Raw genomic sequence first — 27,176 nt, 5'->3', positions numbered from 1 at the left:
CCACATACATCATCTCACTTACATAAATAAACGGCAGAGTACAATTTTATAGACCCATTTTTCTTCTTGCACTTCCCAGCCCTATACCCTTTCCACAGCTTGCTTTCCCCAAACCTAGTAGGGGTCACTCCAGAGTATACATGCTAATGAGGATGAAAATGAAATTATTTTATTTTATTGAAAGTACCCCAGGGCATACGTCATGATAACAACTGAGTTTCTTTAGTTATTTCAATATGAAACTGCTTGGTAATGATCCAAAGCAAACCAATATTTTTCAAAGTTTTAGTGTTATAGTAACAATCACAAAATGTAATTCCCTGCTCTAGCCAGACGCCATATTAAAATGTTTCACATTCAATTCTCTCAAAAACTATGGGATATGTAAAACATAACCATTTCATATATAAGGAAAGGAAGTCTTAAAATTGTTAAGTAATTACCCATTGTCAGATTGGGAATTTGGATCTGATCTGTATGACTTGAAAGCCAAAGCCCTTTGGCCCCATACTCTGTAGTCAGGCACTATTCTGTTATACAGAGTGTAAGAGCAGGCCTGCAGTACAGGACAAAGTCATCTCAACTATTGCCAGGGACATACAGAAGCTAAAGCACAATAAAATAACACTTATTTTAATTACAAATAAATAGTAAATATATGTGATTGCCTGGGGCTTCAGATAGTCGTGCAGTGACTAGGGCAGAAGCAGGAAAAGGGGAGAAGTTGGAGCTAAACAAGACGAGAAGTCTTTGTGTGAGCCTGCCCTCTCACCTCACCCCAGGACAGGAAGAGCTTACCTGGGGCAAGAAGGCTTGGCGGCTTCCCTTCCTTACTCAACCACAGAGACTTCAGGTCCCCCTTTTACGAACTGCCTTACCTTCTCTTCTTCCTTAGTGCTACTTATTAATCTTCATTTTCACTAGGTTTATCTGACCATATGAATAGATTTAGGGTTTCAAAGAGGGTAGGACACAGTGAGAGCCTCAATCATTAGCCTAACAGTCTAATTTCACTCTCCAGACACTGTAGTCAACTTGTTTCTTTATTGTCATAAGTAAAGAGGCAATAAAGTGTAATGCATAGTGTTCAGATTCTGCTCCACCACTCACTAACTCTGGGACCTTGAACATGTTGCTTAACCTCTCTGTGACACAATTTACTCATCTGTAAAAGGAGCATAGTAATAGTACCTACCTCACTGTAAGGTATTGTGAAGAATAAATGAGATAATACATGTAGCGTACTTGGGATATTGCCTGACTCAGAGTAAGTGCTCTGTGAGCATTTACTATTATAATTACTATATAATGCATGTGTCATAAGGATTACAAAAATAATATCTAATATTCAATGAAAATTACACTCTGTGACTTCCATTTATTCCTCACATAAACTCTGTGAAGTAGATACACACTGTCCCAATTATAAATGAAACAGAAACTCAGAGAGGTTATAGAGGAGTCCAAAATTACACAGGCAGCAAGTGATAGAGTTAGGACTCAAGCCCAGCAGTCTGATTCCAGAATCAAGCTCTGCACCACCATGCTATTTCAGATGGGTAATAATACTTGCTAATAGGTATTGAAGTTTTGCTCTGTGCCAGGCATTGTTCTAATAACTTAAGCTCTCTTATATGTTACATCTCTTGTGAAAATTAAGTGAAATTCTCAAAACTACCTTATGAGACAGATGCATTTATTGTTCCTATTTTACAAATGAGAAAACCAAGAAACCAGGCTAAGATCACACAATTAGCAGATGGCTAAAGTAAGTGTACCTCATACTGAAAGGTGGGTAAAGCTGAGGTGCTAAATTTAAATCTCAGTGACCCAGTATCAGATTGACCATCACAATTTTCAAAAACAAAACTCCCTCCTAGTATATCCATCTAAACAATTTCTGAGCCAGAATGATTAAGACAGATATTCAACACTGGAATTACAAAAGAAGGAACTGATTAAATGCTAATTTATTCTGATTTGCCTTACTACTTAATCATCTTCCCACCTCCAACAGCAGCTATTTTCAGTAGTCATTTTCATTCTGTCCTCTACAATTTGAATAGATTCACTATTAGCAAATAAGGATCAACTTTTCATAGGAAGCAAGACCATTACCTTCATGCGGTTCCTGTCCCATAGAAGTTAGAGGCAACCTAGAGCTAGAGAGTGGATGAATGTTCAGTCCATGCAGCTGTGGCAAGAGGAGAATCTGCCAATAATATACGGGGCCAAAATTCACAGGACTTTATAAGCATCACATATCAATAGTAATGGATAACAACTGATTGGGTACTGAGCAGGACCACAGTGGTCCAATAACTCTTGAAGTATTTATGCAAGTTATAAAAATGAGCTTTGGTTTGGTGAGCAGAGTACAGGTTTCGTTGTAGCCCAAACCACTCACTGAGCCTCAACACTATGCACCAAGGGCTTGGTGAATGTTTCAAATGGATCCCAATGGATCTGAGATCATATGGGAAGGTTCCTTTAGAAGTCCAGAAAGACATGATGGATAGCAAGGACAGAAACATACTGTTACAGATCTTGGGAACAGATTGAATAAAATACAAGAATCAAGAAGGAAGATGGCCAGAAAATTTTCTTTATAGGAAGATTGTGTGGGAAAATAACAATGTGCCATGGGAAATAATACCAGTTGGATGGTTAGAACAATTATTAGATCCCTTATAGTCACAGCACAATTAAATACCTGATTTGCTAGGCAAGAGAAAGCCCAGTAGGTATATATATATGTGTGTGTGTATATATATATGTGTGTGTATGTGTGTGTGTGTGTGTGTGTGTGTGTATGGCAATGAAAAAAATTAAGATTTTGGGGATTCTTCAAGAATGTTATTCTAGGTAAAGAAAAGGTTGATGATAAATCGTGTGGTCACAAATTAACTCAGTAAACAAATAATGAATTAACAAAGTATGGAACAGGAACCTGATTAGGAAAGAAAACACGTTGACAATAATGGTAATAAATTTGATCCAAACCAAAACAAAACCTGGCAGTTACTGTGCACTTTATGCTATGTGTTTTACATGCATTACCCTTACAATAACCTTATGACATCAGCGTTATTATTAGTACCATTTTACAGATAAGGAAACTGAAGCTTAAGAGATCATGTGACTTAACCAGGATCTCCTATGAGCTAATAGAATTGGGGTTTAAATCCAGATGGTTTAACTTTGGAGTGTACATGCTTGAGCACCATGCTATACAGCTGAGTGTTAAATTAATGGAAGTAGCCACAATGAACAAGAACACAGATGCAAGTACCAGACACATCAAATGTTGTACCACCTCTAGCTGCGTAGAGAAAAGTCAGGATAAGGAGGCCTCTGATAACGATGAGAAACCTGACCAGAATAGAGTGATGGAAATAATGAGATACAATGAAATACAAATACTCTTAAAATACAAATACTCTTAAAATAGTTTACAGTGAGCAAGATTCATAATGAACAAAATAGAATGGACTTCCATGCCTGGCTTCATCGTCTCATTTTGGAATTGACAGAGAATAAGTTTGCTGTGTAGGCATTTCATGGTAATGACTTTACTATTATTAACAGTGACAATAGTTCCAGGCAGTAGTTCATATTTGCATAGCAGCCTTCCACATAGGAGCAAAAGCACCCGGCAAACATTCTCATTTTTATTATTGATGGCTTAGATTAATAGAGCGCCTTTCTGTCAAAAAGCTCATTAATCCTTACACGGACTCTTGTGACACAAATAGGCAAGCAATCCATTTCTACATTTTACATATGGAGAAACCAAAATCCAAGGACCTTTGTATAATTGCTTAGTAATACTGTGGCTGGGTCTACAATGAAATCATAGGGAACCTAGCATTCCCTTTCCTTAGTGACTGAAGCGCTATCTCTTTTACAACTTCTTACTCCGAATTACCTGAAAGTGGGGGCCTTCTCTACCTACTGGAGCCTTCCGCACCGATTCTTACTACCTCTTCTTCAAGCTGGATTCTCATTGCCTCCCTCCCTCTAATAGATCAGCCTGCATCCATCCTCTCTCCTCCCTAAACCAGTCTCAATATTGCTCCCAGATTCATTTTCTTCAGCCTGCTCAGAAAGCAGCAGTAGCTCTTCTTCATTGTCTATGGAAACAGACCCAGATGCCTTCATAGAAGGAATTTCACAGCCTCCCTTAATCAGACCCCAATCTTTGTCCCAGCCATTTCCCTGAATGCCATCTCCTCTGTGCCTAGGTCACACAAGCCTAACTTTCTGAACCCCAAAGCTCACTCTTCTCTTTTCTCACTCTGTTCCCTCTTCTAGAAGTAACCTTTCCAACTCCAACACTGACTACTAAAATTATCTTCACAATTCTACTCTGATGCTATCTCCTCCATGAATCCCTTCTAATACCTCAGTTGAAAACGGCTGTTCCCTCAAAGTCCACAATACCCATTTAACCTTTATCTGTCACACTCCCCATATTCTACCTAGGGCTATTGTGACTTATGAAAGTACATCTGTCTTATTAGAATGTTCTATCCCTGACATTCACAGAGAGTCAACAATGTGTCAGGCCCTGTGACAGCTAGTAGGTAAAAAAGAGAAACAGATCTCTGCCTACACAGAGGTTATAATCTTACAGACTTTCTCATCTAGAGTTCCTCCTCTGAATGACCAAACACACTGTTTCTCTGTTTTTCCAGGATTGTTACCATTCTAGATCATAAAGAGATGTTAATTCATTACATAGAGTAGATGCTTTTTAGAAGTGGTTCTCCAAGCATAGTACACAGATACCCTGAAGGTCCCCAAGACTTTTTCAGAGGGGCCCCTGAGGTCAAAACTAACTCCAAATAATATTACGACACAGTTTGCCATTTTCACTCTCATTTTCTCTCATATGTACAGTAGAGTCCTCCAGAGGCTGCGTGATGTGTGATATAACAGCAGATTGAAGGCATAAGTAGCTAAGAGAATTCAGCTGTCTTCTATTAAACCAGTCATTAAACAGATTTGCAAAAATGTAATACCATGCTTGTCACTAAATTATTTTTGATTAGTAAAAAGCAGTTTTCATTAAAAGATACATTCTAGATATTTTATTTAACATATGTAACAGTTTACTGTTGTTAATTCTTAATTACCTAAATATTTCAAATTGATATCTTAATTTCTGACATGGTAAATACCAATGGATATAATAATTTTCAAGTGTGTAAAGGAATCATGAGACCACAAAGTCTGAGAATTGCTGCCTTAGAGCACTGGGACACATGTCTTTCTGTGGAACCCCAGTTGACAATGTCTGGGCGATAGGTGAATCGTTTGTAATTGCACTATTCCCTGAACTCACCTCTGTTAAAGCAACTATCTATCCTATGTGTGAGATGAATTTATCTCTGATGCTGCAGCACCTAGCACAGAGGAGGAAGCCAGTAAATACCTGAGGGAGAAAGGAAAGAAGGAAGGAGGGAGAGGAAAGAGAGAGCATGGCAGGGAGAGAGGAAGGGAAAAAGGAAGGAAAAAAGGAGGGAAGGAGGGAGGGAGGGAAAAAGGGAAGAATTGTGTCTTTTTCATTCTTCAAAGATTCTACCACAGTAATCTGCCCACTGAAAATATCTATTAACCTTCATGTAAATGTGTTGTATTGATATAATATCTAAGGTGATTAAGACACCAATAGTTTCATCTGATATGTTGGTAAATTCCAATACAGCTTAGAAACCATGATTTTAAAGACAAATTTTTAAAGAATCCTCTCATAAATAAATCAATAGGGCTTCCCTGGTGGCACAATGGTTGAGAATCCGCCTGTCAATGCAGGGGACACAGGTTCGAGCCCTGGTCCCGGAAGACCCCACATGCTGCGGAGCAACTGAGCCCGTGTGCCACAACTACTGAGCCTGTGCTCTAGAGCCCGCGAGCCACAACTACTGAGCCCGTGCGCCACAATTACTGAAGCCGCACACCTAGAGCCCGTGCTCCGCAACAAGAGAAGCCACTGCAATGAGAAGCCCGCACACCACAACGAAGAGTGGCCCCTGCTTGCTGCAGCTGGAGAAAGCCCGTGCGCAGCACCGAAGACCCAATGCAGCCAAAAATAAAATAAATAAATTTTTTTAAAAAAAATAAATAAATCAATAAACAAATCTTTATGCACACTAGTCCTTCACTATCAGAGAATAATTTTAGGATAAAGAAAGATACAAATTAGGGAAACAGATGCAGTCAATTTGGTTGCCTATGCATAAATTGTCTTCCTTATGGATAATAAAGTCTCAATAATTAGAAGTAACTTCCTATAACTAAAATATATTATCTCTAGATTTAGAGTGAGAATAGGTAGAATTAAGGCAAAGATAATAAAAGGGGGAGGGTCAAAGCAAAACTTGGGCATAGGCAAGCCTGTGTTCAAGATCCTTCTAAGCCTCCATCTGGCCTATTCTTTCCTTTCAGCTGTCCATGAAGCATCTTTTCATCCCTATGAAGTTCCTTCACTGGCCAAGGTTCCCCTCATCAAGGTACTCCACTTGGCCTGGCTTTTTGGGTATTATTCCATGCTTTAATTCAATCTATACAATTTAATCCATATAATTTGTACAGTTAAAAAGAAATTTAAACATCATCTATCACAACTCCCTCATACACAGTTGAAACTCAGCTAGGTTAAGACTTGCCCAAAGGAATATTAATTCATGACAAAGCTACAATGAGACTCTAATATCAAGTTCTCTTCCTTTTCCAGAAACAATAAAATGAAAATTTTAAAATACTTTGCTAAACCCCTAACAAAGCAATCTCTTTTAGACCACTCTTGATTCTTTCCCCATGTAAAAACCTTTCCTGTATATTCCATTTCCTTAGTCTCCTATGTTAATGCATTAAGACATTTATCCAAGTGTGGATGTTATCTAGATTCAAAATCCATCAACACCAATTCACACCTTAACTCAAGTTAGTTTATCAGGTTAGCTAGCCAACCACTTTACCTCATAACATTTCTTTTTTTTCTTTTCTTTTTTTTCTTTTTGGCCGTTGCATGGCTTTCAGGATCTTAGTTCCCTGACCAGGGATTGAACGCCAGGCCCCAGCAGTGAAAGCGCCAAGTCCTAACCACTGGACCACTAGGGAATTCCCATAACATTTCCATTTTAATAGGAACAGTCTTCAACCAAAGGAGTAAGTGGAAATTTCACACATTATATCAGGTTCAGAAACAGAAAGAGTTGAGAACAGAGAGCATTTTGTCTCCTTAGATCATGACACAGGGTCAGATATCTATACCTAGGACTAAGACTAGAAAAGAAGGTCAGCATATGAGATTTGATTGCCTGTGATGTTCCACATTGCTGACCTGAACCCTGATGGGCAAGAGAATAGTCAACAGACACATGACATGATATATTTGGCTGAAACACATAAAAAATGAAAAACAGCTTAAATTAATTGTTTCCTACCCACTATTTCACATAGTTTTTGCCTAATACAATTTATTCAATCTTTTTCTCGTGGGGAGGGGAAGAGGGGGAGTGTAATATCTTTAAATCTTAATAAACTAAATTCCAAAGCAGAATTATGTGGATTCTTAAGATTTATAAATGACTTTCTAAAAACAGTACTGTCAAGGTTATCCATTCTCAAGTTTAAAGGCATTTGAAAGTGGGCCTCAAGGATTTAAAGCACCAAAAAACCAACTAGAGCTTCCAAAAGTACAACTAGAAAGAAAACTTTGAAATATCTGGTATATATAAATTCTGGCATCTACACCACAAATAATACATTATCACATGTAATGAATGCTGTTAAACTGTAGACTAAATTTTCCAATAAGCCCTAATCTGAGAAGGTTTCTTATGTTAATCACATCTTCATTAATATCTCACACTTTTATTTTAATAGTAGTTCCTCTGATACTATTTATCAGAATATGGAGAATTCTTTATGAAGAATCTGAAATATCCTAAAATTTATGCTGACTCATTCTTCAGGTAAGTTCCAGGAAAACAGTATGATTTTCCTGACCTGACATCAAATTACTTGGGACCTCTCAAATCTATCTTCCTAAGAGGTACAGCTTGAGGTGCCACCAATCAGTGAAAAGCCTTTAAAAGGTCTACTTATGTTGGTCTTACTAAGGTTAAATAGCCCTAAGGATTTAATTTCGCACCTTGGTAACTTGCAGCCATGGAGAAGCAAGACAGAGCAGCACTATAATGACATATTTCTGAATATTCTCTTATTCGTCCCATGTATAAGATATTTGGTTCCACAAACCTGTTATGCTCACTTCTAACACTTTTTACTTTGATTATGCTGCTATCATTTCTTGGAATCCCTGTTCTTACCCTTACCTGGAAACCATATCAATGTTTAAGGCTCCATTTAGGTCCAACTTTTACCTTTAATTCTGAAAAGGATACGACATAGTAATAAAAAAGGAAGTGCTCCAGAGTTGGATTCCCTGGGTCTACCACCACTAGCTGCATGACCTAGGGCAAGTTACTAAGCCTCCTATGTTTCAGTTTCATGATTTTTAAAATAGAAATTCTCAGTGGGATTTCTATGAAGATTAAATGAATCAGTGCATGGAAAGTGCCTTAAACAGTGTGTGGCAAAAAATAATCACTCAATAAATGTTATCCACTATTATAATCTTTATTATAACTCTCATTCTTCCCACACCTCTCTGAACATATATAGACACATAATTCATAAGGACCTTAAACCCTAGAGGTCACTTAGTTCAATCTCCCACATAAAGTAGTACCTTTGGTTAACCGTGAAGACAGTTAAATACTTGCAGTGCTGGAAAGTTTGCTACTTTTCAAAAAGCACAGACTGACAAACAATCCTAATAATCAGAAAGTTCCTTTATATAAAATGCCTACTCTCCACTCACAGGTCTGTAACTTCTGTCTCCAGTACAACTTCAAAATAAACCTGCATCCTCTATCTTCTTTCACAAAATATTCCGAACAGTCTCTGACTAGTTAAAAGGACAGTAAGACATTTTGTTTAGAAAAGTAAAACAAATTTTGGCAAAATTTACTCAACAACAATAACAAAATTAAGAAATTTTGGTAAAATTAAGAAATTAAGGTAATCCTTGCTTCTGAGGGATTTGGCAACAATATTCACATTTATCACCCGATCTACTTAAATAAAATTGTAGACTCTCCGTCAGGCTGTCAGGCTGCTTTCCAGATTATATCCAGAGGTACAATATTTGGTGCATTATTTTGTAGTCTAGTTATTTCTCTACAAAGTCCCTTTGGTTATGTTTTTTCTCCTTGTAATTTTCTTTTTCCTGCCTCTGTTTCTATCTAGATAGATAGATAGATAGATAGATAGATAGATAGATAGATAGATAGATAGATAGATATATCTTGCTCTTTCTTCTTTCTTTTGTCAACCATTCAACACATATTCATGCAGCACTACCAAGTATCAGGCACTGTGCTAGGCATGGAAAAGTCAAAGATAATAGATTTGGCTCAAATTACTCACAGGCCAAGGTGAAGAGACAGACACATAAACAGTTAATAAAACACACTGGTAATGCAGTGAGATAGACATGCATAGGCTACGGTGAGAACACCAGGAAGGAATGCCCAATGGAAGGAATCAGGAAAGGTTTCTGGAAGGAGATAACATCTGATGATGTCTAAAGTGAGTCTAAGAAGCACCTCCAAACACTAAATCACTTGAGAATCTTGTTTGAAAGATTCTGAGTCAGTAGATGTAGGTGGGACTTGAGATGCTGCAATTCTAATCAAGTTCCCAGATAATGTCCGTGCTGCTGGTCCCCAGATCACTCTTTGAATCTCAAAGGTATTAAACGATGAATGACTAAGTAAAGGAGGGGTGGGGTGAGTACAGGTGGAATAGACAGTATGAAGTAAATCACAGAGGTAAGAAACACTTGAGTGCATGATAAGACTGAAGCACACTGGTGCCCCCAGGCAATTCGAGAGATCATCAATTCCTAAACTGGAGGTGGATGGGAGTATGGTATATTTTAAGTAGAAGGGAATTTATTACATAGGCCGTGGAGCATATCAAAGTAAGCAGGGCAGTCACATGGTAACAACTGCAAATAAGAGCTGGTAGAATCATGAGCAAGAAGATAATATGCTAGACTACTTTAAGTAAACCTGCTAACAATGATAATGAGGCCTAATTTTGGCTGTAGCAATAGATTTATTTCAAAGGAAACTGATGTGAGAAATGTTTAAGAGATAAGGGAGGTTGATTTTATTTTAACTTATTAATGTAAAAAATCAAGCAAATTGCTATTTCTTTGCATTCGTTGCCAGCTTGGTGTCTATTCTTAACCTGACAGTAACATATGATCTTGAACAAGACACTTAACCTCTTTTCACACCAAGTTCCACATTTTAAAACAGTAAAGAGTTGACCCAAATAAACACTGTGGTCTCTTTAAACCCTAAAGTTTATAATCCTGTGAATTAAATTCATCTCTCATTGAATCATGGAATCATAAAATATATTCTTAAAACCTACCACAACACCTGGGATATAAATATACATTGTATGACTAATATTGAATCTACCTAGCCAACAGGTCTTAAAACTTGAGACTTCTAAAACCCTCCTTCTTCTTCACCCATGACGTTCATTACTGAGTCTAGCTGCTTTGTACTTATGCCCTACTGATGATTCTTTGGTTTATGCCCTTATTATCTTTTAGCTGAATTTCTGCAATAACACCTTACAAGTTCTCTCTGGCTCTAATCTAACCCTTTTCCAGACACTATCCAAGAAACTGAAGAACTCTGGAGTCAGAAAGACCTGGGCTTAAATGCTAAATCCACTGTTTCATAGTTGTGTGATTGTTAGCAAGCTATTTAACCTTTCTAAACCCTAGTTTCCTTATCTATGAATCATAGGGGTGATATGAAGATTAAACGTTTGTAAAGTGCTTAGCACAGTGCTTAATACACAGTAAGAACTCAATAAATGCTAGTTATTATTTTGAAAGACAAGTCTCATAAAGACTTGAGCAGGCACTTCACAAAAGAGGAAGATCAAATGGCCAATAAAAAATGAAAAGATGTTCTTTTTATTAGTAGTCAGCACAATGCAAATTAATACTTCCATGAGTATAGCTAGGTACCCACCTGATCAGCAAATTCTAAGAACTTAAAAACCAAGTATTGGTGAGGATATAGAGCTCCTTATATATTGCTGATGGAAATATAACTTGAGGCAACCAACTGAGGAAAACATTTGGCATTATTTAGAAAAACTAAATGTGCACATACCCCAACACTCAGGAGTTCCTTTCCTTGATGTGTATGCTAGAGAAGCTCTTATACGTGTATACTAGAATCTATGAGCAATAATATACGTGCATAAAAAGTATCATATGTATACTTAATATTATTATATGTAAATGTATTTATTTAACATTTACTTAGTACATTTATATATAAATAACTCAGGTTATTATATATATATATATATATATATATATATATATATATATATATATATATACACACAGACATACACACACCTAAGTAATATAGAAACAATCTAAATGTCTATCATAATACTGGATAAGTAAATTTGGGTATATTCATAGAGTAAAATACTACATGAGTTACATGAATAAACTACATACATCAACATGGAAGAATCTTACAGTGTTTCACAAAATCAGGTGATTCAGAATATATCAATATATACTACTATGATTACAAGATTGAAAACCTACAAAGAAAAGCAAGAGAATAAGCGTGACAAAAGGCAGGGTAATGGTTACCTCTAGAGGGAAAGGAAAAGCATGTGATCTTAAGGGAGCACAAAGGGCTTTCTGGGAGTCTGCTCCTTAATATGAATGGTGGTTATGTGAGGTTTGCTTTATAATTATTCCTTAAACGGCATTTGTTTTATACACTCTTCTAGGTACATGATATTTACTAAAAAATAAATTTCATCATGTCATTCTACTTAAAATCTTTCAAAGCTTCTTCATTTTGGAATAAAATACAAATTCCTTAGCTCTGTTTAAAAGATTCTTCATGATATATCTCCTGTACCTCTCTTCAGCTTTATCTCTACCACCCCCATTTATGCCCCTGCATAGTAAATAGCATCTAGTGCCCCCAAACACGCAGGCTCTCTCAAGTCTCTGGGCCCTTGAAAAATGTTCTCACTGCTCCCCTTCTTCTAGCTAACCTCTTATTGCCCTTAACATTCAGCTAAAATATCACTCCCCCTGGGAAGCCTTCCTTAACAAATCCCCATCCCATCTGTCTTAGACTCTCCTCTGCTGTACTTGCTTTATCACCCAATGTCTACCCATTTAATAGCAGCGGATAAGTACCACACTCTTTAGAAATAACTCCTTTTTTTAATGGCATACTTTATCATAAGTGCCACATTCTTTAAACATAGCTCCTTTAAGGCAGGTACTGTCTTTTTCAGCTGTCCCAAGAGCTAAGGATGATATCTACACCACGGATTCTCAATAAATGTTTGCTTAATGAATATATGTTTAAGATTGGGCAATATATGTTTTCTACATCACTGGGAGGCACACATAACTCAAAATATTAAGTTCAGCCATAAAAAATCATCCTTATTTTAAATTGAAATTGTTGATTACTGGCAATTACATATGATTCTCAGTCATAACAAACACATTTAATACATATTGATTACACACAGCATAGTGATGACTATTATATCTGCTTTCTCAATATAATTATAAGCAGACTGTAATGAGAATCATGATGTGAAAAAAGTATAGAGTTAATTTCATCAGTCCTCTGCAGTTATGGGTTATGCATTGATTCATAGGGCAGCCTGCATACTCAGAGTTATATAAGCCACTAAACAAACGAAAGAGAGATATTGATCACTAGTTCAAAACAGCTTCTTTTGGAGTCTTACAAGCACCACTGTCATGCTCTTATTTCTCAAAGACGTTGTTTGACGGATTATAACTAGTTCATCTCTGCTGGAATCTATTGATTATTGACATTGGTGACTATGAAGCATCAAGTATTTGATTAAAAAATATACTCTGCCTGTGTGTGCTGATATTTTTATAAAATAAGAAGAAGATTTTAAATTTATTCCAACTAGCAAAGCAACTGGATCCATTTTTAATACTATTTTTATTAAGCAAAGAATCTGTAGGCTAAAATGTCCACAAATTGAGCTTTATAAAACTGTGATGTTGATTTCTCTTCCCTTATGTCTAAAGATCTAAATGTTATGTTAATATATATTACATATACCCTATATATACATATATATATTCCTAAAAGGAATTAAGCATTATAATTTAGCTCAGAACCAATTCTTCTACTAGAGAGGATGAATCAGTAAAATATAGAATTATGCTGCAAATAATAAAAGCCACTGAAAAATACTGTTACCCAACTGTTATGCAGCCACATGAAATTACTCATTGCAGTCGTCTTACTTAGGCTGGTATCATCCAGGGTGGTAGCGTCATGGTGTTATACAATGCACTTATGCACCTAAAGACCTGTAGCTCCTACATGTGGTATTAACAGCACCACACCATCAGTTGAACTTTCTGTCCTGTTGATTTTCACTTCTTTAGTTGACATTATTTGGGGCAGTATTTCTTCCGATCTATACACTAAATCACATGCAATATTTAAATTGGTTATATAGATCACATGTTTCCTGCTAAGGAACTTTTTTAAATTTGCAACTCACCACTGCTTGTCTGGTTTCTCATCTACAGGAAATGGGTCTAATTCAACAGCTTCTTGCCTGAGTTGCCATAACAAAGATCTGAGATGGTCCTGCTGTTGGTGTGTCTCAAGCTAGCCTAAAATCAAAGCAAAAACACAGCCAAGTTTGATTTTAACATTTCAATAAGAATTTCACCTGCATTTAGAAAATCAAAAGACTGCCAAAGACAATGGGTGATGGGTGATGGGACACAGGGGGAGGGAATAAAACATCTCAAGGTAGTTCAATCTGTTCAAATTTATCACAAACACAAAAACTTGGTTGTTACCAACACCAGAATAGTTGGAATTTTACAATCTGAACATAAGCCCAATTAGTAATTGTTACCTTGGGTGATATGGATTGGTTTTGTGACAGGAGGCACCCTATTCAGCTTCAACTGCAACAGCTCCCTGTTACATGTTTGCACAGTCTGCTTCTCATTTAAAAACAATGGGTTCATATGGAACAATGGGTTACAGAGTTATGGCTAAAGGAGGAGGAGAAGCTCGGAAATCTCTAAAGTATGTGAAGTAAAATAAAACTACACTGAAGTTGGTCTGAAGCTAGAAAGAGAACTGTATGTATGTTTTTCCATAATCTGATCTAGTTACAAAAGTAGTTTGTAACTTCAGTCTGTTACTGTTACTTTTTGACATTATACCAGACCGATTCTCCAAGACTGTGTGACAGTTTCCAATGTTCTACCCATTATCAACCCACAGCTTTTGATTTCTAGTTAGGAAAAGTATGGTCACCATGCCCCAAATAAATGTCCTCTCTGCCCCAAATAAGAGTCCCTTTCCAGGCCAAGTGCTTACAATTGCTGCTGCTGGAATTCCTCCCACACCACATCTTCCTGCCCTCCCCCCAACAATCCCAGTGTGGCCTTACCACCATTTCAGAGGAGGTAAATGTCTTTCTCCTCTGAATTCCTATTATATGTATTGATTATGGACACTTGATCATATACCATCTTTGTTATTTAACCTCATCTCCCTAAATGACTATAAGCTCCCAAATGGCAGAAACTGTGTTACAGTTTCCCAAACTCTTTCACCCATAGTATTTAGAGAACTATGTGCATGGGAGACATTCATTCAAGGAATATTGATTGTGCCCCTACTATGCACCAGGCAGACACAGTCAGTCCCTGACAGAGATTATAATTTAGTAGCGAATACAAGAAGCCCAGGAATAAGCAATTACACACACACACACACACACACACACACACACACACACAATGTAGAAAAAATCCTGTTTATTCTGGTGTATGTGGGGTTTTGGAGCAACTATGGGTTAGAAACGTTTCTAAGGAAACTTCAGTCCTTTCTTTTTCCATTTAAAACTTTAATTTCCATTCCTAGGAGCATTAGTTCTATAAGCCTATGGGTTTTACATCTCATAGTCACCAGGGATAAGATCAGTGAGAAAGGCCATAGTGGCTTGTTATGAATCTAAAATGTCAGTTCAACTAGAAAATCCTTTACCAAAAATAATCATAAACTTGCAGTCCACTTTTCAAACTAAAAATACTTCTTTCAATTTAAGGATTTTCAATATCACCTGAAGTCTCCATTTAGAGTTTCTACTAAGATTCACAATTAGAAATGGAGTTCTCTTCCATTAAATAGAGGGGGGAGAAACAGAACCTGAAACAGAGATTTTCCACTTTCCCCTCTTTGCCTTGATTTTTTTATAAGGATAAAATGTACTCAAACAAAAATATCTTTAGTCAAAATCTTACAACTTGGTTATGAGAATATGTACAGATAGGTAAATTTCTGAAAATCCAAGCTCCAATTCTAAATTACAATTTCTCTTTCAGTCAATATGCAGCAAGATCTTTTATCTGATTCAGCAGCAGTGGCTCATCTCAGACTTATGTAATGTAACAACTATCTCTAATATGCTAAAAAAACAAATGGATTTTGTTCTTTATCAATAAGCATCTCCCCCAGTAGTCTATAGGCCCAACTTTTTCCACAAATCCTTGGTCCTCAGAAGAAGGTGTAAGAGATACAAGCGTGGTAGGAAGGAAGCACTCAGCCTACAACAAATGCAGCATTGTACTCCTTTCTTGTCATTCCTGGACACTTTGTGCCTCTTTTTTGCATAAGTGTTGCAGTGTCCAACCAAAAGCTTAAAAGAGACTGCAAGAGGAAATAGTAGGGGCAACAGAGAAAGAATTTAAAATGTCAATATGTTACTTCTTATTCTAATTGAAGGAAGTCCCCCTTGCTTTGAGTCCATTATTCTCATTAGCACCCAGGCACTCATTCAATTTGAACACACCAATTCCATGTAAAGTCTTATAGCTACAAATGTGACCTGCAGCCAGAAGTAGAGCAGGAAGGGAGGCATCTGCCCTCATGTTTAACAAGAAAAACCCAATTCATCTTTATCCATCATCAGTATTAAAAGACTTTTCCACTAAGATTCATTTACATAAAGTCACACACACATGCACAAAAACACCTTTAAATATGGGAGGCTTTACCTTTAAATATGGGAGGCTTTTTCACATTACTTAAATTAGGCAGATTCCTTTTGCTCATGATATTCCTATAGGATACACTAACAAGGGAAATCCTATGAATTTTCCTGTAATTTTAAAATCTACATATATTTTATGGCATCCACCATCAATTCTCAGTTCATTTTAACCTTGAAAAATATTGACCGTGTACTCTGAAACCATTAAATACTAATAGCTGCGGATGTACCAGACAATGAGAGCAAAAACACACTTGGTCCCTCTGGGATCTGCTCATGAGCCCCCGCTTCCAGCATGGCAATCACACTCCGCCCCACAGCAGCTGCTGCTCTGGGGCAGGCAAGCAGGAAGCTGGAAGCAGCTGATTTTTCCCACTCTGCATATCATTTCTTACTGCCCATCATCAAGAATCTTTTTACCAAAACTGTGAAGATTTTATAACACCAGGAGATCGTCAAATTAAAGATTCCTTGCAACAACAAGAGGGAGCGATGTACAAATGAGGAAGCATGAAGACTCTTTAATACCTAAGGTCATACCACCTTTGTCATTGGATTTTCCAGTGCTGCTGTGAGGGAGAGAAAATCCAGTTTGCTTTATGTGATAAAATAAGCTAATCTAGGATTTTATGTCAATTTTAAGAGTGAGATCAAGGTAGAGGGAATACATACCAGAGACAGCAAAACTGCTACATCCAAACTGTCCGGCCCCTATAATCCCATGGCTCCCAAGTGGAGTCGGGAGCTGGCGAGCTCATTCATGGGCATTAGCATCACTATCTATATTTATAACACAAAAATTCACCTAAGGTAGAAAATTTACAGAAGCCTGTCTGAGAGAAACGGCCTTTCCTGCAACCATTTTAATACATGGATGAGCATTCTGTGAGGTCTTTCAGGGTCTGACAACTAGCAGACTAGGGACAGAGGGAGAAATTGGATATTGGGCTGGCAATGCCTGGTGCACTTAGACCCAATTTCCTTCAGTCTGAACTGTGGCCTGTCCCATAGGACTTAGCCTGACTCTATCCAGTTTGTTCATAAAAGTTATTGTCAACACACCAAAGCAGGCAGGGCTCCTGTAAACACACTGTCAGGCTCTGCAGCAAAGACAGCCCATGTAAACAACCTTGTGATTGCTTCAAGGCCAACTGCCATGGGATAAGCCATTCTTTTTCTGTGGTTAAATTGCAGTACCCTAGGAAATTATGTCTTTAAGGGGGTAAAAACAGAGACTCAGTCTCTAGACTTAAAGGGAGAGGGAAAAAAAGAAATATATACATGTAATTTTCTTTAAATAGCTCTAGTCTTGATTTACTTGAAGATTTTCCAGTAAATCACATTTATTTTGCTGCAGGCACAAATACATAAATTCTGCTAAATACATTGCCATGCTCATTTCTGATGATATATCTTTTTCTCCCAAATGAGCTCTGACATTTCTAGGGGACACAGTATCCCAGTACAGAGTACCTGGGAACCATGCCATGAAGAAGAAAAAAAAAAAATGCTGCCTGCTGTGACTAGATCACTTTCTTAAAGGGACCCCTTACCTATGCAAATGCAGTGCCAATGTTTTATCTCTAACCTGACCCCCGTTCTGTGTTCCTCTTCCCAGCCCAAATTTAGCCTAGAGTGTCTCTGCAAGAGTAATGCCATTAGATTTGCAACTAAAAATACCATTCCCGAACTAAAATATGTAAATATGCCCCAAAATACTTATTTAAGCTACATCTCTCAGGGAGTAAACTTGAATAACTTAAACTCCGCATAACTTAAAGATGTGATTTTTTTTAATGTTTTATGGAACCCATGGCATTTCTTAGATCTGGGACTGAGGTCAGCACTTCTAACAAGTACAGCTGTTTCTCGTTCTCTCTCTCTCTGGTTTTCTCTTCCCTTCTGTAGCTCTGCATTGGTCTAAAAATCCCTGGCCACAATAAAAATGCTCCTTCCCACCCTCTGCCAAACCTCACTCCAAACAGAAAGGTTTCAACATGCCCAAGTCTGGGGAGAGATGCTCCGCACAGAAGGAAATGCTGGTGGCTTCTTGCCTCAGAGGTAGCTCACTTCGTTAACCTCCTATCCACCCCATTTCTGCCCCCCTCTTCCATGCTCACTCTCCCGCCCCACCAGAAACAATCAATAGACATCACCCCCATTCTCCAAAAAAACAGGTTAGAACCCAGAATGAGCAAAGAGCCACCTACCATTCCGTGCTTGAGAACTACGATCCTGATCCAGCAGTGTTTGCCCCAGAAATCCTCCCTACTTGTTTTTCATTAACCACATTCCAAACTGTAATAAGGAATAGATTCTTTGCAGGTGGGGAAATTGTTTAAAATTAATGATGGACAGGTGATTTCCAAGAAAAGCCAATCTTAAAGTCACTCAAGCCCCTAGGAATTGAGGGGTGAGGAGAAAAAAGGAATATTGTAAAAATGAAAAAGGAAAGGAAAAAGGTAAGCATATAACAAGCACCGACCACCCCCATAAAAATAAAAAGAGAAGGGGAGGTTTCAAAAAAAAGAAGAAGAAGAAGAAGAGTGGCTTGCTGAATCACCCTCTTTCACTGCCTGGAAACCATTGTGCAGCGTGATGCTGCCTGTACCATTGTGGAACCTACCAGAGGAGACAGACAGAGGGCTTGGGGAATGGGGTTGCTACGGCAACCAAAAGGAGCACACGTGACGTCAAAGCCCAGAGAGGTCTAGGGAGGGGTAAGAGGGAGAAAGGAAAAGAGGAAAAAGTCTATGTGCGGCTACAGCTACTGTGTTTTCCAATGAAAAGAGGACCAGGTGAAATGGAAAGGGACAGGGTTCGTTGGCAGCTATTATCAGCAGCTACGACATCAGGCAGCCAGTCTGCACAACCGGGAGAAACAACCCACTCCATGCAGCCCTGGCCCAGCACACAGCAGAGCTGAGACACAAATGCTTGCAGACCAAAACACCATTGGAAATATAGTCAATCTATGCTTTTCAACTAGCTCAGCTTTTTGCAAACAGCACAAAGAGAGATATGGAGTATCTCTAAATGTCAAAGCAAACAAGAATGTAATAACCTCAGAGGCGAAGTGAGCATTTGGGTCCCACCTGGACTGCAGAGGTCATTTGAACGGCACAATTCCTCTTCTCTGTTTCCTTATCTTTTATAAAAATCCTAAATAAAACCCACTAAACCAAACTCAGCAAACTGATTCTTAGATTGTAATTTGAATGTGGAAAGAAAATACCGATAATTTGAGTTAACAAATCAGGGTTCTTTTTTTTTTTTAATTGGGATAATTCTTTAGAAAACAGATGCAAATTGCTATAGTACTATTTGGGGCAGATACCTCAATTTTATTTAAGTAATCTGTCCTGTCTTTGACTGTTAGAGTATATTTTTAAGTCTCCATATAGTTTGCTTACTGTTAAATATAGATGTTTAAATATAGATATCATAGGTTCTAAATATAGAACGTTAATCTATAAATATTAGTTTTCTAGAATGAGAGCTCAGAACAGTGGACTACTTCCACTATTTTTTTTTAATGACCAAAATTTTTTGAACTGTTTAAAAATATTTTTTTACTTAAGGGAAATTTTCAATACATATATGGCCTAACCAGCCTCAACCCTTGGGCTTCTCAAGTTACATAATTGAATCAAATTCCTTTTTTGCTTAAACAACTTTGAGGTGGGTTGTCTGTCTATTGCAACCAAGTAAGACTGAGTTTTATACCACTCTGCACTGTATTTTGGAACTAGCATACTTACATGAATAAGGAGCTTCTACCACATGTTAACAGAAAGGATACAACATGCAAAACATATAAACCAAGCAGTGATTGTAGACACTGAAACACATCATAAAACCATACAGGACCACATCAGGTTTTGTGTTGTTGCTGCTGCCGTAATTTCATTCAGGAGGGAATCTAGAAAAAAAGTCTTGCGTGAGTTTTCTTTTTCATCCAGTGGATAAGTTTTTGGAGGTTACTTTGTTCTAATTTCAAGTTCAACAAGAAGCAGTTGATTATTAACTTTTAGTCTTGGCAATGGGCCTACCTACAAGACAACTATGTCTCAAGCAAAAATATGTATTGATTAGCCAAATAACTTTATAGCACAATGTAATTGGCATTCAAGCTTTTAATTTACTTTATTCTAAGTTTTGATATCAGAAGTCAATTCCCAATAACTGGATATCAGTGAGGAAAAAATGAACTTCAACTCCTCACGTTGCAAACACAAAAATTAATTCAAGATAAATTTTCACTGAAACATGAAAGCCAAAATCTATAAAGCTATTAGAATAAAATGTATCTTTTAGAAGAAAAAATAGCCTTCTGTTCTTGGAGTAGGCAAAGATTTCTTAGGACACAGAAAGCACTCACCATAATAGAAAACACATAGACTTGATCAAGATTAAAAGCTTCTAAAGTAACCATTAAGAAAATGAATAGACAGCCACAGACTAGAAGGAAATACTCTTGATAAACGTATCTGAAAATATTCTTGATATTCACAAACTCTAGATTATATAAAAATATCCTATAACTCAATGATAAAAGCAATTTTGTTTAATGGGCAAAAACCCTGAGCAGGACTTCACAAAGGAAGATATATAAATGGTCAATAAGTACATTAAAAAGTATTCAACGGAATTGGTCATCAGGGAAATGCAAATTAAAACTGCAGTAAATACCATTTCACACCCACAAAAAATGGCTAAAATTGGAAAGACTAACAACACTAAGTATTGAGTAGGATACGGAGAAACCAGAACTCTCCTACATTACTAGTGGGAGCAGAAAATGGTAAAACTACTTTGGGAAATGGTTTGGTGGTTTTTAATGGTAAACATACACCTACAGTATGACAACAAGATAGTCACCTAAGAGAATAGAAACATATGTCCACCAAAAAAATGTTATCCATCAACGTTTATGCCAGCTTTATTTATAATTGGTAAAAACTGGAAACAACTCAAAGTATAGCAACAGAATAATGGATAAGCAAACTATGGTATATTCATATAATAGAATACTATTCAGCAATGAAAAAAGAATGACAACTATGAATAGGCTAAAACCATTTATTTTTCTTCTATTAGGTGTTAATTCTTGATGGCACAACTTACAGAGTGATAGATGCCAACATTGTACTGGCGTGTATTTTACTATTTAGGACTTTAATTCTCAGCCTACTCATTTCAGTAATATTTAGATGATTAAAATGTTCTTTTAAATCTATTTTATATACCACAGAAAAAATAATTTCCTAAAATTAGATCATTTAATATAAGTTAGTTTAAAAAATTGACACCTAAATAGATCCTATTCCTTACTGGATAAAACCAAAACTCTTCATTTAAAGTCCTCAATGAGAAGATATTACATTTTCAGAATGAACTATGGAAATATGCAACAACATACATGAATCTCAAAAACATGCTATGTGAAAAAAATGAGACAAAAGAGAGTATTTACTATATAAAGTTCTAGAACAGACAGAACTCTTCTATGGTGATAGAAATCAGAACTATGATTGCCTGGGGGAGCCACACAGTTGAGGGAAATTTCTATAGTGATGAAAATGTTTGACATCTTGATAGAGGTGTGAGTTATTACATAAATGTAAGCATTTGTCAAAACTCTTCAAAGTCTAGCTCTTAAGACCAGTGCGTTCACTCTGTATAAATTAAATAGCTGTTTTAAAAAAAATTAAGTCAATTCCCAAGAAGAAAATTGCTGAGTGAACAATAAGTTAGAGTTTCTAAACTTGCAAATCTGGTCCTATACCTTGAGTCTTGATTTTGCAAACCTAAGCAGACCCAGCAATAGGAAAGGCTAGACTCAGAGTCACCAGAATCTTAAGAGATACAGCAACCCCGCTGAAGTGAGGCAGACAACTGATGGAGGTTTACCTAACAAACAAGAAATGAGAATTCAGACATTAAAAAAGAGATTTTTTTCAGAGAAGCCTGGCAAGAACTAGATTCCCAGGTTCCTCTGCAAGGACTATAATTCAATGGCAGGACTCAAGACTGAAGGAAATGAAGGTGCTGAAGACCTGGCTTTACAAACAGTAAATGGCAAAGGACTCGGGGATAAGGGAGCATAAAAGAATCAAGTCAGTGAGATTGGACTGCCAAGTAAGAATTCTATTTCTGAATCTAAGTCTCAAGTTCTTTCATGGGGGGCTAGCAGTAAATCCAACTACCGTACTAAGGTCTCTTATCAAAATCGGACCCAGAGTAGAGAGACCAACTAGTCTTCATTTGCCAGGGACTTCCCAGGTTTTAGCAAGTCCCACATCCCAGGAAACCCCTCAGTCTCAGGCAAACTAGGAAGGCTGACCACCCTAGCCCAGAGTCTAGAATGGACTTGAACCCTCAGATGAGAGTTAAAGGTCCCAGCTGCAAAGAAATTTACAAAAGAAGTCAAAGAGGTCATTATAACAGTGACGTTGCTGAAGAGGAGTGTCACCTAGCTACACTTTCAACAATTAGATATTTAGGTTATAAATTAGGATGCTGGTAAGAGGATGCAAATGGTTTGATAAACACAAGCAAAATTATAAATGAACTGAGGAGTGAATGAATATGAGGGGAATTCAGAGAGTCAGTGTTGGCTCAGATTCACTATCATTTCGACATATATAATAATGTCTTCTCTCAGAAAGTCAGCCATGTATCTTTCATGATGTTTCCACCTGGGGAACACTTGTCCTTTGCAAAACAATTCCACAATTTAAAACTTTCAGAAATGCTGCATACAGTATTTCCCTTTTGTAAAGTCATATTGCACATTACTAAATTAAAAGCACTGAGAAACCTTGAGGTTAAAAAAAAACTGTTTAAATTTCTTAAAATTAAATCAAAATTTATATCTCAAAATAACTTCCACAATGCAATTTTTAATTAATATCTTGTATCATTCTACTTGGATAAGAAACGCATGACCAACAGTTTACCATGGTCATAATAATCTTCAGTGTAATGAACTTAAAATATCAATGGTTCCTCATATAATCTGATTTCATTTCTGGGTATTTAATTGCAGAAAACAAAAACACTAACTTGAAAAGACATATGCATTCCCATGTTCATTACAGCATTATTTATGATAGCCGAGATACGGAAGCAACCTAAGTGTCCATTGATATGTGAATGGATAAAGAAGACATGGTATATATATACACAGTGGCATATTATTCAGCCATAAAAAGAATGAAATCTTGCCATTTGTGACAACATGGATGGACCTTGAAGGCATTATGCTAAGTGAAATGAGTTAGACAGAGAAAATACATATGATCTCACTTATATGTGGAATCTAAAACAAGCAAATAAAAAAGCTCATACATACAGAGACTAGATTGGTGGTTGCCAAAGGCAGGGGGGATGGGTGAAATGGGTGAAGGAGATCAAAACATACAAGCTTCTAGTTATAAAATAAATAAGTCATGGGGGATGTAATATACTGCCTAGAAACTATAGTTAATAATACCATATTTCATATTTGAGAGTTGCTGAGAGTAGATCTTAAAAGTGATCATCACAAGAAAAAAAATTCTGTAACTATGTATGGTGACAGATGCTTGCTGCACTTATTGTGATCATTTCACAATATATTCAAGTGTCAAATCATTGTTGTACACCCGAAATTAATGTAATGTTGTAAGTAAATTATACTCAATAAAAAATAAAATTAAATTAAACCTAATGGTTTTAAAAAGAGTAAATTTTGTGACCTTTCAATGTCACAGAAAGAGAAGGAATCTACTTCCGCACTCCCTTTCCTTTTTAATTAACAGACTTTATTTTTTTAGAGTAGTTTTAGGTGTACAAGAAGATTGAACAGAAAAGTACAGAGAATTCCCATATACCCTGCTTCCCTCCCCACACAGTTTCCCCTATTATTAACATCTTGCATCAGTGTGGTAAATTTGTTACAAGTGATGAACCAATATTAATACATTATCATTAACAAAACCCATAGTTTATATTAGGGTTCACTGTCTTGCACAGTTCTACAGGTTTTGACGAATGTATAATGTCATGTTGCACTCATAATTTTCTTCTTGCTTAGGAGTCAATTTTACATTTGGGAAACAACTGTGTTCACATCAAAAGAAAGTAGATAAAATTGGTCTGCTGAAAGTTTTTGCTAGTGTACAGAGCACTATTGTTAGAATTCAGTGGCAGAAAATGTATTTTGAACCAACTTTTATTAAGCTTATAAAAGCATTGATTTTTTTTTCACTGGCAACACCCGTAACTAGCTAAATTATGTCCCTTTTTGGTTAAACATACTTTGATTATAAATGCAGAATATCTGCTGCTTGGAAAACGGAAGCTTTTCAGTAGCCTGGTAGACTTTTTTGAAAGTCTGGATTTAGTTTACAATAATTACGGGGGGAGGGAATTCTATTTAAAAATAATATCAAGGTAGCTTAAACTTCCTCAGGTAGCAACAGTTTAAAAAATCTAATTAGAGTATTTGTCTTTTGAACAATCATGCTAATAGAAAATTGCCTTTTCTTAGATCCCAGCAGAAGCTGGTGTGTGAGATAAAGAAACAGTTATTCTTGCCATACATCCTCAGGTTTATCCACACTTCAATCCATGTACATCTGCAGCAATTTCAATTTTCCTTATCCTTGGCTTTGCTGCAGTGCCCAGAAGCATGAACGGAAGCATGGAGGTACCATAGATTATATTTGAATTTGGTCTAGAAATTCAACTTCTTACAATGCTGCAGCAATCCGTATCTTCATTAAAAGGACTATTCTTTTTTTTCAGCTTTACTGAAGTATAATTGACAAATAAAATTATAAGATATTTAAGGTGTACAACCTGATGACTTGATGTATGCACACATTGTGAAAGGATTCTCCCCATTGGATTAACTATCCATCAGCTCACATACCATATTTACCTTTTTTTTTTTTAGTGAGAACATTTAAGATCTACTCTCAGCAAATTTCAACTATACAATACAGTGTTATACACTACAGTCAGCATGCTATATGTTAGGTAGATCCTCAGAACTTACTCATCTTATTACTGAAAGTACGTATCCTTTGACCAACCTCTCCCTATTTTCTCCACCCCCCCAGCCCCTGGAAACCGCTTTTCTACGCTGTTTCTATGAGTTCAATTTTTTTCAGGCTCCACATATAAGTGATATCATGCATTATTTGTCTTTCTCTGCCTGGCTTACTTCACTTAGCATAATGCCCTCAAGGTCCATCCGTGTTGTTGTACATGGCAGGATTTCTAAAAGGGCTGTTCTCACCACTGACTGACTTGCCACCACAGCGCTCAGAAGGTAAACAGCCACTGAGGCAGACCAAGAGACAAAATACAAGCCTAAATTTTTGTAACTAAATTTAAGATAAAAGGTTAATAATATCCTTTTTATAGATATAGATCCTCTTCACCACTAAATGAAATTTCCTAATATTAGAGAGCCTATTTTTAAACACTGATGTGAGAAGATTTTTTTTAATCACCAAATTAGTTAGTGAATTCTGGGTCTGTGCAATAGAACAATAGGCTACATAATAGTAATGCATAGTGATAGTATCTTAACAATCAAAAGAACAGTAATCAGAGTTAATATAATACAGGATTTGATATATTTGGTCTTATATTTTTAAACCAAACAATCATCAGAACTAACTTGTATATACAGCTTATGCCTGCTAGACTTTCAAATTATTAACCAAAAAATTCTGTGTATCCTAACCATGCCATTTAACCTTTATTGGAATGTTATATTCAAGAGGGAGACAGGGAAATAGGAATCCAATTTTGAAAATTATCTAAATTTACAAAGATATAACAATGATGATAGTATAAAGTCAATGAAAGTCTTGTGTATATACTGGAAATTTTTAAAATTATAAAACAAAGTATAAAAACTTTTAAAGCTTATTTGGAATACTGGATAGTGGAAAGAGTATTGGACTCACCAACAGATTCTGTTTAAATCTATTGTTCAAATAGCTATCCTGTTTCCTGTCTGTGTGACTTGTACAGGCCACATAGCCTCTCCATTTCTTAATTTAAACATCGACATAATGGGCATAATAACTTTGGCTTCACAGAATTTTTGTGAGAATCAAATTAAATAACATATATGACAGTGTCTGGCACAACACTTGGCACATGACAGTCAATCAATATTCAACTGAATCCATCTGCAGTAAGAAAGATGTAACACACACTTAAATTTAAATTTCCTGGTATGACTTTGTAAGCTATGAACATTGTGCAGTGCCCCAGAAGCATTCATCTTCTATTGCTTGATAATGTTCTTAAAGTAGATACACATGAGGAGATGCAATTGATCATATGCTACTCCGCAGTGTTGAAGCAGCACTATGGAACTAATAATAAACTTGAAGGAATTTGAACCTACCTGCCAGTCTACACTTGAGAAAGTATTCAGGACATCAGCAAGTCTCCCTGGAAATTTTCCAGAGAAAATTCAGCTACTTGGTCAGCAGATATTCAGAGATATACTCTTTCACAAGAAATAGAGAACCAGATCAAGAAAACTAAGCAACTAAATAAATAAATAAATAGTACAGCTGTTGGAATTGCGTGACATTCTTACAATTTAATTAAAGTCAATTCAGTTAGCAAATCACTGAGTAGCATATAAGTACAAAACACTGTGTTGGAGATTTGAAAAAGACGGCCAAGACATGGTGACGTTAAAAAAGAAGCTCATGATCTTATTGCAGAGTCAAGACTGGCCCACTAGAGAAAAAATCTCTAATAAGTCCTTAAGCATAGGATAAAAAAATGAAGTCTCTAGTTCAGAGAGGGAAGACCTCAACATGGGCATCCATGCTGAAAACATGGACCTTAAATCCTGTATATGTTGAGAAGAAGCATTGTCCAATAAAAATGGAGATCTAAGTTCTAGTTCCACTATGACT

The 27,176-nt window shown here is 36.6% G+C and overlaps 1 protein-coding gene across 4 annotated transcripts in view; it reads right to left on the bottom strand.

Annotated features, from left to right (window-relative positions):
* Positions 1-25,810, bottom strand: part of MAPK10 (mitogen-activated protein kinase 10) — a 356,081-nt gene extending 330,271 nt beyond the window's left edge. For all 4 annotated transcript variants that reach the window (XM_082391154.1, XM_082391155.1, XM_082391156.1 and 1 more), the window contains exons 1-2: positions 18,444-25,810; positions 13,717-13,831 (exon numbers count right to left, since the gene is read on the bottom strand). The gene's annotated coding sequence lies outside the window, so the exon portion shown is untranslated. The remainder of the gene's footprint in view (positions 1-13,716; positions 13,832-18,443) is intronic.
* Positions 25,811-27,176: the final 1,366 nt, after the last annotated feature.

The sequence above is a fragment of the Balaenoptera borealis genome (genome assembly GCF_965194805.1).
Source record: "Balaenoptera borealis genome assembly, chromosome: 4".
NCBI lineage: Eukaryota > Metazoa > Chordata > Mammalia > Artiodactyla > Balaenopteridae > Balaenoptera > Balaenoptera borealis.
The sequence above is the reverse complement of the archived record's forward strand: the minus strand, read 5'-3'. Positions and strand labels throughout refer to the sequence as shown.